Source organism: Budorcas taxicolor, chromosome 6, assembly GCF_023091745.1.
Source record: "Budorcas taxicolor isolate Tak-1 chromosome 6, Takin1.1, whole genome shotgun sequence".
NCBI classification, from domain to species: domain Eukaryota; kingdom Metazoa; phylum Chordata; class Mammalia; order Artiodactyla; family Bovidae; genus Budorcas; species Budorcas taxicolor.
Genome location: NC_068915.1, coordinates 25,040,174 through 25,053,495, shown reverse-complemented (window position 1 = coordinate 25,053,495; position 13,322 = coordinate 25,040,174).

Sequence of the window (13,322 nt, the reverse complement as noted above, 5' to 3'; positions counted from 1 at the left end):
AAAAGTTGAAGTTCTGTGTGAGGAAAATACAAATCTATTATGAGACTTGCTTGCTATTACTGTTGTCAGCTCATTCATATTTTAACATCCTCTTACTCTAAGGTATTAGAAACTGGATTATTTTCATGCAGGTAAATAAAGGTGATGAGGTGGTGGAGGGGGGATGCTAGTGGTTTTGTGATGGCAAAGAAAATGTATTTATGAACTAATTTAAAAGTACACATCTTTAGACATCTATTACAGCTAGAAGGCAATGGCACCCCACTCCAGTACTCTTGCCTGAAAAATCCCATTGACAGAGGAGCCTGGTAGGCTGCAGTCCATGGGGTAGCTAGGAATCAGACACGACTGAGCTACTTCACTTTCATTTTTCACTTTCATGCACTGGAGAAGGAAATGGCAACCCACTCCAGTGTTCTTGCCTGGAGAATCCCAGGGACGGGGGAGCCTGGTGGGCTGTCATCTCTGGGGTCACACAGAGTCAGACATGCCTGAAGCAACTTAGCAGCAGCAGCAGCAGCAGCAGCACAGCTAGAAATACAGCTTTAGGTACTTTAATGGTACTGGTCTTGATTTGTCCTTCTTCTCACAACTCCCCTTAAATCTACCACTTTATCTCTGTGCATTTCTTTTCTCTTAGTTGATGGCTAGTGGAAAATGAAACTAGAAGGACCTTTAAGGAGCATAAAAATTCAACTCTGAGCTGTGAACACACACACACACATACCAGAAACCAAAGGAATTTAGGGAGAAGCTGTGATGTACGCATAAGAAAAAAAGCTGTGGAATATATTAAGGTAGAACTTAGTTTTACAGAATATTCTTGAACAGAAACTATTGTAACTGCTTTGCTATCAGTCTGAATAACAGCAATTATATGAATATTTTAAGACTACAGATACTTCCTTATGTATAGGATTTTAAAAAAATTAGTTAAAAAAACTTTTGCACCCTGTGTATACAGTGCAAAATTCAAGAATTATAGTAAGAGGAAGCCACTAATCCCCTATCACAAACTCCTACTTCATCACTCCTAACCTTCACCCACCAAATTCTTCCCCCCAGAGGCAACTATAGTTAATATATCTTGTGTATTGTCCAGAGATGTTATGTGGAAAATTTCAAACGCTCTGTTTTGTCTCTTGGTTGAAACTTAAGAACTTCAGTTTTCCATTGACTTAAAACAGCAAAGTGGAATTCTAGTCTGGTTCTGACATGGAAATGACTTCCATATCAGTCTAGACAACTGAGAATTTGCTGATTATGCCAGGCATGGTTCCCATTCTGCCTTAGAGAGAGTTGTTTTCTCTCTCAACAAGATAAATAGACAACTCCTAGGAAGCTGTCCTCCCTTAATGAGTCTTATTTCATTAGTTCATTGCCAAGAAATTACAGCTGATCCAAACGAAAATGTAAAATGAATGTGATTTACTTGTATAGTTTGAATGATATGAGTGACCTGGACTGTGAAAAGAGACAGATTACTCTTTGTTTTTTATTGTTATAACCAAGCTTTCCTATCTGTATTGGGTGAATTATCACCAGCCACCTGAAAATACACTAATTAAAAAAAAACACAAAACAAAACAGGGAGAAGCTATGCATCTTCCTCCTTGCAGAGTGCTGATAAATTTATAAAACTATCTTGTCTGTATAAAATGCCTAGTATTAATAATTCAGCAATAGACCTTTCTCTTTAAACAATGATGATGTCATCAAAATAGCTATAATTTGCAACCATTTAAAACTTACTAAGATGGTATGACAGAAAGTCTTTATCAAAATGTCTGTGGTTCCTATAATGCCAAAGTTTTGTTTTGATATTTATAGCAGATAAATGCCAGTACTGTGTTCTCATTGCAATAAATGTGAGATTAAATTGGAATGACAAACAAGCTATGATGACAGTTAATGATGGAAACACTCTCTGATATTCCCTGTTGCCATCTAAATTGGTCCACATAACAGTTGGACAGGTTGGTTGCTGGGTGCAAATTGTTGTTACTGTATAGTCACTGAGTCCTGTCCAGTGTTTTTACAACCCCTAGGACTTTAGCCTGCCAGACTCCCATGTCCATGGAATTCTCGAGGCAAGAATACTGGAGGGAGTTTCCATTTCTTTCTCTAGGGATCTTGCCTACCCAGGGATCAAACCTATGTCTCTTGCATTGGCAGGCAGATTCCTGACTACTGAGCCATTTGGGAAGAAAGACTTCTGGGTGCAAATAGGATCATTCAAATTTGGCAGAACAGTTACACAGTGATGGTATTCAAGATGAGAATCTCATACCTCAGAAAGTATCCTAATTGTATTGCTGCTGCTGCTGCCGCTGCTAAGTCGCTTCAGTCGTGTCAGACTCTGTGCGGCCCCATAGACTGCAGCCCACCAGGCTCCCCCATCCCTGGGATTCTCCAGGCAAGAACACTGGAGTGGGTTGCCATTTCCTTCTCCAATGCGTGAAAGTGAAGTCATTCAGTCATGTCTGACCCTCAGCAGCCCCATGGACTGCAGCCTACAAGGCTTCTCCATCCATGGGATTTTCAAGGCAAGAGTTATGGAGTGGGGTGCCATTGCCTTCTCCGAATTGTATTGCTAGTTATGAATAATTATGCCCTTAGTATGTGCCAGCAGGAAATCACAAGTGTCTAAACCTGTCCAATACTTATTTTCCTAGGTCAACCATCATTAAAATGTTCATTTGTCATTATTTATAAATTAAACTTAAGTCTCTGAGGATAAAAGTCTTTTTTCTACCTTCTAAATTAAAATTTTATTTTAACACTATAAACAGACTTTTTTTTTAAATCAAGTATTTCACAAGGTTTATCATTTAAAAACATCAGTCTTCTCCTCCTTCCTTCTCCTGATTATTGTTCCTCAAAAACTACTTTCAACTTTTAGATCTTTTTCCTGGTATTTATAAATAACATTCATGTAGTAGTATTTTGTTCAATTTATTACTATTGATAAATTCTTATTTCTAACCTCTGCACTCCTGTCCTTCAAACACAAAGTTACCCTTTCTCTGTTCTATTACAGCTACAGCTTCCTCTTTGCTAAACCAATATTCAATGTTTATTATCATGTCCATTTAAATATCATTTACAGCTGACCCATGTAGTATATTATAGGGGGGGAAAAATGTTTTCATTGACCCTTTCGATTGAGTCTGAAAGTTAAACTGACAAAGACAGATTAATAAGAGGAGGAAAGCATAATTTATTTAACACGTTTTTACATGACATAGGGACCTTCATAAAGAAATGAAGATCTGAAGAAGTGGTTAAACCTGAATGTTTTTCCTAGATCTGATGAAGAATGGACAGCTGTGAAGAAATGTGATAGGACAAAGGGTGTGAAGTCAGTGAAACGACAGGGAAAACTTGGCAAGACCTGTTCATCTGGATTCTGGGTCCTAGAGAAAAGGATGTTCCTTTCCTATAGGTATAAGGAGGGTACCTCTACAGTAAGCATCATGTGACCTGCTTCAGGGGAGAGGGGCAGGAGAAGGTCAAAGACACCCTCTTGCTTATTCAGTTTTCTCAGACTCTTTCAACTTACAATATTAAATATGCCAAGGTGCCATATTTTGGGGTCTCCTATTCTGAGCTCCATCAATGCAATGATTATAATTGCTTTCTTCTATAATTTTGTTGTCTAGACAGTTATACTTTCATCTTTTTATTTTTTGGATTAATTTTCCATATGCTTATGTCTAGTTCATCCTGTGTTGCTTTACAAAGTGTTACCTTCCTCTTAATATATTCTAGAAGAGGTGGAAAGAATATACAGAAGAACTGTACAAAAAACATCTTTATGGCCCAGATAATCATGACGGTGTGATCACTCACCTAGAGCCAGACATCCTGGAATGTGAAGTCAAGTGGGCCTTAGGAAGCATCACTACGAACAAAGCTAGTGGAGGTGATGGAATTCCAGTTGAGCTATTTCAAATCCTAAAAGGTGATGCTGTGAAAGTGCTGCACTCAATATGCCAGCAAATTTGGAAAATGCAGCAGTGGCCATAGGACTGGAAAAGGTCAGTTTTCATTCCAATCTCAAAGAAAGGGAATGCCAAAGAATGCTCAAACTACTGCACAATTGCACTCATCTCACACACTAGTAAAGTAATGCTTAAAATTCTCCAAGCCAGGCTTCAGCAATACGTGAACTGTGCACTTCCAGATGTTTAAGCTGGTTTTAGAAAAGGCAGAGGAACCAGAGATCAAATTGCCAACATCCTCTGGATCATCGAAAAAGCAAGAGAGTTCCAGAGAAACATCTATTTCTGCTTTATTGACTATACCAAAGCCTTTGTGTGGATCACAATAAACTGTGGAAAATTCTGAAAGATGGGAATACCAGACCACCTGACCTGCCTTTTGAGAAACCTGTATGCAGGTCAGGAAGCAACAGTTAGAACTGGACATGGAACAACAGACTGGTTCCAAATAGGAAAAGGAGTATGTCAAGGCTGTATATTGTCACCCTGCTTATTTAACTTATATGCAGAGTACATCATGTGAAAAGCTGGACTGGAAGAAGCACAAGCTGGAATCAAGATTGCCGGGAGAAATATCAATCACCTCAGATATGCAGATGACACCACCCTTATGACAGAAAGTGAAGAAGAACTAAAGAGCCTCTTGATGAAAGTGAAAGAGGAGAGTGAAAAAGTTGGCTTAAAGCTCAACAGTCAGAAAACGAAGATCATGGCATCTGGTCCCATCACTTCATGGCAAATAGATGGGGAAATAGTGGAAACAGTGCCAGACTTTATTTTTTTGGGCTCCAAAATCATTGCAGATGGTGATTGCAGCCATGAAATTAAAAGATGCTTACTCCTTGGAAGGAAAGTTATGACCAACCTAGAGAGCATATTGAAAAGCAGAGACATTACTTGGTCAACAAAGGTCCGTCTAGTCAAGGCTATGGTTTTTCCAGTGGTCATGTATGGTTGTGATAGTTGGACTATTAAGCAAGCTGAGTGCTGAAGAATTGATGCTTTTGAACTGTGGTGTTGGAGAAGGCTCTTGATAGTCCCTTGGACTACAAGGAGTTCCAACCAGTCCATCATAAAGGAGATCAGTCCTAGGTATTCATTGGAAGGACTGATGTTGAAGCTCATACTCCAATACTTTGGCCACCTGATGCGAAGAGCTGACTCATTTGAAAAGACCTGATGCTGGGAAAGATTGAGGGCAGGAGGAGAAGGGGACAACAGAGGATGACATGGTTGGATGGCATCACTGACTCGATGGACATGGGTTTGGGTGGCGTCCAGGAGTTGGTGATAGACAGGGAGGCCTGGCATACTGCGGTTCATGGGGTCACAAAGAGTCGGACACAACTGAGCGACTGAACTGAACTGAACTGAGTACTTTGGATAATCTCAGATTTCCATTTCTCTTGAAAACACACCTTCCCTCCTACTGCTCCAATCTGGAAACTGTTTTCACCACCTGCTTCTCAGGAGCCTTCCTGGAATATCCATCACAGCATACCAGAAATCCCCTTTGCCCTCCTCTTGTCCTGGATCCCTCACCCTTGAATGCTGAGATGTGCCTATTCCTGGTTTACTCTCCTTTCCTGAGGGAGTACATCCTCTAGTCATTTCCTGCGAGACTGTGTGAGAGGAACATGTGGAGACGTTTCTGTATCTGAGCAGCAAAATGTCCTAAGTCTACCATTAACTTATGTGATAATTGGACTGGGTGCCTAGAATTCTAGATTTCAAGGGCTTTATTCTTAAAATTTGAAGGGTTTGTTCTACCGTGCTGCAGGTAGCAGCTTTGAGGCTGAGATATCTGGAGTATTCTGATTCATCCATCTTGGTACGGGACTTCCTTTTCCTTTTCCTTCTTCTCTTCTCACCCCTGACCCTCAGGAGCTTTTAGAATCCCTTTTCTCTAACCAGAGCTCTGAAGTGTCCTAGTGATATTCATTTATGTAATTTGTTTCCTTCCTGTAGTGCTGGACATCACCTTCAGTTATGCTGTGACCTTTCAGTCAGGAAATTCCTGTCCTTCAGTTCTGGGAAATTTTCTTAAATTGATTGTTTGATAATTTTCTCCTCTTTGTTTTTACTCATTTCTTTATGGAACTCTTATATTTGGAAATCAGATTTCCTAGAAAGATGCTCTAATTCTCTTATCTTTTTGTTTTGCTGTTCTCTCTCTCCCTCTCTCTCCCACCACCCCCACCTCCTCTGATTGGTTTCCTGTCAATTTAATGAGGTTTCAAGAGGGAGTGAACTCTAATACTTTGGTCACCTGATGCAAAGAGCTGACTCATTTGAAAAGACCCTGATGCTGGGAAAGATTGAGAGCAGGAGGAGAAGGGGACAACAGAGGATGAGATGATTGGATGGCATCACTGACTCAATGGACATGTGTTTGAGTAAACTCTGGGAGTTGGTGATGGACAGGAAGGCCTGGCGTGCTGCGATTCTTGGAGTCACAAACAATCGGACACAACTGAGCAACTGAACTGAACTGAACTGAATACATGAATATATATTTATTGCATGATATTAAATCACAAGTCTGACAATTGTGAAAAACTGAAGTTTTGCAATAAACTGACTGTTCCCTAAGAACCTGTGGCTAAGCCCTGATGCTGCCATTGCTGTCGCTTCAGTCGTGTCCGACTCTGTGTGATCCCACAGATGGCAGCCCACCAGGCTCCTCTATCCCTGGGATTCTCCAGGCAAGAATATTGGAGTGGGTTGCCATTTCCTTCTCCAGGCTAAGCCCTAGTGGCCAGTATTAAACTGGTGGTTGATATGACATTATCCTTTTTATTTTTTAAATATGAAATCACCTTACATGAAAACTTTTCTGAGGATGCCTGACTAATTACCTATTAACTAGTCTAGAAATGCATCCACAGAGTTTAGGATAGGGAAATTATTCCCAAGTCGGAGAAGACAATGACACCCCACTCCAGTACCCTTGCCTGGAAAATCCCGTGGACAGAGGAGCCTGGTTAGGCTGCAGTCCATGGGGTCGCTGAGAGTTGGACACGACTCAGTGACTTCACTTTCACTTTTCAGTTTCCTGCATTGGAGAAGGAAATGGCAACCCACTCCAGTGTTCTTGCCTGGGGAATCCCAGGGACGGGGGAGCCTGGTGGGCTGCCGTCTATGGGGTCGCACAGAGTCGGACACAACTGAAGCGACTTAGCAGCAGCAATTATTCCCAAGTAGGAGAAAAAAAAAATCCCTTGAATGAAATCTTTATCTTGTCCATAATATTAAGCTGGTCCCAAACATCAGTGGCACTCTCTTGGCCATATAAACACCCAACACTCAAAATAAAAACATGTCAGTTTTACTGCTGATCTGAAATACTCCTATGGAAAAATAGTAGTGTATACTACTACTAAATACTACTACTACTAACAAATACTACAGTTGCTTAATTTATATATAAGAGAAGAAAAGGCCAGATTCTATGCTAGTTTGAGCTTACAGTTTTAGCCTTCTACACAGATAGTTATGATTCAAGGGACATTTGAGAATGCATGCTCCTGTAACTGATTACTATGGTTCTCTTTTAGCTAACAGTGGCTTTCGATATTCCTTATATGTTCCCCAATCTTTCACTGTCCTAATGTTAACCAGGACTGGTTTTTTTCTTTAGCATGGACATACATGTGGATTGCAGGCGCTGCTACCAGCTTCCCCTCCAGCATTAGGACCAGATCTGTCATTCAGGAAATAGGTGCAGAGATTATTCCTGGGCTAAACACTCACAGGAAGGGTGAATACGTAAGATGGCATAGGAGACATGTAGCAATCATGAGAAATGAGTCACGCACTTAATCGGAGAAGCCATAAGTTTTATTATCTTTTTTTCCTCTCAGGTTTTATTTTATTATAATTTATTAGAGAGTATCCTCTCCCTCATTGTTGTTCAGTTGCTAAGTCATGTCAGGCTCTTTGCGACCTCATGGACTGTAGCTCGCCAGGTTCCTCTGTCCATGGGATTTCCCAGGCAAGAATACTGGAGTGGGTAGCCTTTCTCTACTCCAGGGGATCTTCCCACCCAAGGGGTCGAACCTGCATTTCCTGCATTGGATTTTTACTAAGCCATTGGGGAACCCCCCTTTCCCCTCCCCGCAGTTTACCTGTTGATCAGTTATTTATTGAAACTGAGGGCATGAAAGGGTAGTATGCCATGAGGAAAGTTTGGGCTGATCCAGGCCTGCCTTGGAATGTCTCCTCATGGTACTGTTTCCTTGGCCACAGCAGAGTGAAGATAAAATGTGGAAGGTTGTGTCTATCTTGCTTTATTTACCCTTGGTCTGTGCAGCTGGGGTGCAGTGAGTGGTGATGCAGGCCTTAGGCTGATCTGTCTGGAACGGTTTAAAAGACAGGTGGAAAGTCGAGGGCGGCCTCAGGGAGGCCCAGGGACCACACACACCTGCTCTGTGGCCGCCCTGCAAGTTGTGGCGGAGGGGTGGCTTCCAGGCCCCCGGAGGAATGCAGAGATTATACCATCTGTATTTCCTCTCCCATTTCCCTCCATAAAGCTGAGCAAACAGACTGTTAGATTGAAGCCTATTTGTGGCTTGTGAGCCTGGCTGTCAAGTTGGACTAGTAACAACCACTGAGGTACTGTAAAAGCAAATTCAAAACTGTTATCTCGGGTTCTTTTTTTTTTTTTTTTTGGTAATTAAAGCTATTTTCATTTTGTAAATTACCAGTGTATTTTGTGTTTTCCTATTTCTCAATACATGAATTCAATGGGTTTTCCCTAACTGAAGCTAAGGACAAGCTAGAGATAACCGGTAAATGTAAATTAAGTTCAAGTTCTGCTCCACTTAGACTCATTCATTGAACTATTAAAGAAGCTACAGTGTATGAGGCAGGTAGCTGGGTATACAAATAAAAATGAAAATAAGCAGAACAATGTTTCTTCTGTGGAGATTATAGAATGTGGGTTTATGTGTGAGTGGGGCTGGGAGTGGTATCACTGATGCTGTAACAGAGGTGAGTACCCATCGCTATGGAAGAAAAGGAGGGTCCTCTAACCGTTCTGAAGAGTTCAGGTGAGATGGGGGTGGTTACAGTGAGTCCACAACAGTGGGGAAGCAGAAGAGTGAACATATGACACACAGGAGTCTGATCACACAGAACTTGGAATTGATTGAATGTAAGGGAAGGGGTTTGCCCAGGTGGCTCAGTGGTAAAGAATCTGCTTGCCAAGCAGGAGACACAGGTTCAACCCCTGGGTCGAGAAGATCCCTTGGAGAAGAAAATGGCAACCCTCTCCAGTACTCTTGCCTGCAGAATCCCATGGACAGAGGAGCCTGGCGGGCTACAGTCCGTGCGGTCACAAAGAGTCAGACAGGGCTTAGGGACTGAGCACGTGTGCAAGGGAAGTGAGGAAGGGGTGAGTTGTGAGGGAGAAGATAAGGAATTTAACTCTGGACAAGCGCCATCCTCTTCTCTCCCCTGGAACCATGTAGTCTGCATCTTTGCAAAAGAGCTTATCGTTTGTTTTGCAACTTGCTTATATCTCTGCCCACAACTTTGAAATGCTTGAAATCAAGCCCCACATCCTATGTTTATCTTTGTAACCACAGAGCATAGCACAAACTATGTCCTCAGATTTGTAGAACTGACTATAGCCAGGGACTGAAATACTGATTTCAGTCTTTTATCACAAAAGATGCACTTAAAACTCTTATTTCTCTTAATGAATTTTATGTTTTAATAAATTTCTACTAAGCAAATTGCAATATAAAAATAATCTCCGGCTTATGATCCTTGCTGATATAAACACACACCATAATCCTTTAAAAATTTCAATCAAAAGTAAAGCAACTTGATGTTTTGGTTAGTTTTAGCAATGCTACTGTAGTTAAATATTGTGTGTGTGTGTGTGTGTGTGTTCTCAGTCACTCAGTCCTGTCCTATGAAATACTGAAATAGCTTGGAATTTCCTTTTTTTCCTTCATGCTGATTTTTAGAATTAATGCTTGGTGATGTAGCTAACTTTAGCTCATTCTTGCTTAAAAATTCAGCACAATGTTGAACTTTTACTGCTGGCTTAGTTGTTACTTCTATGAGAAGAGAGGGTAAGAGATGAGAATGAGTGTGTTTTTATCTTTACAGTGCTTTAATTCTTTAAAAAAAAAATCTGAAGTGAATATGTCAAAATATAAACCTACCAAATATGGCTAGTGTGTACATGGGAATCAAATTTATTTTCTGAATGCTTTGAAATTTCGTACTTTAAAAGTGAAATGGCTGATTTCAAGTGCCTTTTTGAAACAAATACCCATTAGAAAGTTGTTAACACATTTACTCACGATAAAAAAAATACTGTGAAATTCTCTTCTAAATATCGATTGAAAACATCTGCCCTTAACTTTAGAAAAGATAACTTTAAAAACATCAGAGTAAATACAGAATTTCAATTATTGACAATAAGGGAAGACAGATCATAAATGATATGAGAATTTTAAAAATCAAAATTTTGATATATAAAATTAAGATTTCTTTGAAGCCTATAAACCCTAAATTATCACCTTTATTCAGATGACTCAGACATCTAGACATCTGTAAAATACCCAGCACCCATAGCCAGCAGCCTGCTGTACCACCCTTCTTGAGCCCAATGTGATCCAAACAAAAGTCAGCCACCTCTGCCCCCTCTCCCACTCAGTGCATCCTAAACTGGTCCTCTTAATTCAGTGATTGGAGTCACTGCAAGTCAGAAGCCCAGGGCAATTTTTTGGTCATTAAGCCTTGCAATATTAGCATTCACTTCATCCCAGGCTTCTTTACAGAAGTCTTTTTAAAATTGTGTCCACTTTATCAAGGTTGTAAGTAAACTAGCATTAGTCTATGAACTCAAACATACACAAACTGAGACACAGTCAGTGAGTGAAAGCATGTGAATGAATGAGGGTTCCCAGGCAACGCTGTGGAACAGTCTTGTTATCCTGGGCCTATCTCTATTCCCCGAAGCGACGTATGATCATCTGACACACAGATTAAATGAATCCCTGGGCTAAATATCAGTAGAGCTTAAATTTTTAAATATATTATGTTCACAGAAGTTCAAATATTTTCCTTGCTCCCCAGTGGAACATCTTGTGTACTTCACAGCTGTGGCTTTATATTGTGATCAGAGTGACAGGTTTGAAACTCAAAATGATCATGTTCCCCCCTAACTCATGTCCCTCTCCCCCTCTTCCATATACATGAACACTCCAGAGATTACCTATTGCTCTCAAAATAAGACCAAAATCCTAACATAGCCTTTGATCAAAACTTTTCTTAATTTTCCCACTGTCTTCTCCAGCTTCATCTTCACCAAACTAACCCTTGCTCTTTGATACAAAGAAATGAAAAGTTGAGCTTCCTTATTATATAGTTTCATTCTAGTACTTACCACAGTTGTAATTTTACTTGCGTATTTTATTATCAGTATTTATCTCCTATATAATAAGCTATTTGTGTTTTCAATCTTGTTTTTGTTTTGATCACTACCTAGTACCTAGCATGCTGCTGCTGCTAAGTCACTTCAGTTGTGTCCGACTCTGTGTGACCCCATAAACAGCAGCCTACCAGGCTCCCCTGTCCCTGGGATTCTCCAGGCAAGAACACTGGAGTGGGTTGCTATTTCCTTCTTCAATGCATGAAAGTGAAAAGTAAAAGTGAAGTCGCTCAGTCGTGTCCGACTCTTCACGACCCCATGGACTGCAGCCTACCAGGCTCCTCTGCCCATGGGATTTTCCAGGCAAGAGTACTGGAGTGGAGTGCCATTGCCTTCTCCGAGTACCTAGCATAGTCCCTGGCTTATTTCTTTTAAATGAACAAATGGTCTAAAGAGAAAGAAGATAAAGCATTCTCTCAAAAGATTGATATTTACATAATGCATTTGCCTATGAACCCAGATAAAAGAAGGATATGTGAAAAAAATTCAAACATCAATCAATAAAGGGGAAATATAAGTAAGTAATATTTAAGAGCTTATAGGAAGAAAATGGAAGCTCCTTAAAATTGGAAAAGAATAAAAATGGTTTTAGATTTGAAGGAAGATATAGACTCACTGCTTTGAGCTGACGGCATAAAATTACAGATGACAGTAACAAATCTGACTTACTTTTTTATCAGTATTGCCATTTGGGTATGTAGATTGTGGAAAATGGCCTAGATGTTCTTAATAAGTTAGCCTATATATTTTTTTTGGTCCAAATAAGTTATGTACTTAGAAGAAGCTTGCAGATGAAATTAATAAACTGTATTATGTGGATTGTATACATACGTGCAAGCTAAGTTGCTTCAGTCATGTCTGACTCTTTGTGACCCTATAGGATTGTAGCCCTCCAGGCTCCTCTGTCCATGGATTCTCCTGGCAAGAAAACCAGAATGGGTTGCCATGCCCTCCTCCAGGGAATCTTCCTGACCCAGAGACTGAACCCATGTCTCCTAAGTCTCCCACATTGGCAGGTGGGTTCTTTACCACTAGTGCCGCCTGGGAAGCCCTGAAAGTAAGCCCTATTGGCTTTCAAAACCAAGTGCCCAGAGGGTGAAATCAGGTGAGCCAGGTGACAATTCACATACAGCGGGTTGAATTACATCACAGGAACCCTGATTTGAGGGAATCCTGATCTTTTATACCAGACAGTAAGCCTGACTAACCTTTGCTCTGGAGGGTGTGTTTAGTTCCTAGGTAACAAAAATACCACAAACTGCTGAAAACCACAGAAACTTATTTTCTCACCGTTCACGAGATCTGAACGGTGAGGTCAAGTCATTGGCAGGTTTGGTTGTTTCTGGAGGCTCTGTTCCATACTTTTCTCCCAGCTTCTAGTGGCTCCCGAAATCCTTGGTGTGAGTGAGGCTTGCCGCATACAACTCAAGTACAACTCCTTGAATGCAGTATCTGTTTACCTGTGACCCATGAGACTAAAGAGACAAGTCATCTGGCTCCACACACCCAATATATGATGTTGGGACAAGCACAGGAAAACTGCCATAGACACTTCAGTTCAAAATTGGGGGAAAGTGGGAGTTGCAAACGAGTTCTCGGTCTGGAGCCGTTCTGGGGTCCCCCCAGACAAAGACTGGAAGTTCCTTGATTGGATTCCAAGGTCTGGAATGACTGCAGACCTTCTCCATGACTTTGACTCCTCCTCTGAGCCCTTGGCTTCACTCTCCGATTCACCCTTCCTTTCTTCATCACAGGAAGCATGTTTTGCTGGTGAGTTTTCTTAGCTTGCTTCCTGTAAGTAGAAAATCAGGGGTTCAATGACCTCTTTTTATTTTGCACCATCTCTGTCCCTGTGAGTATCTTTGCTG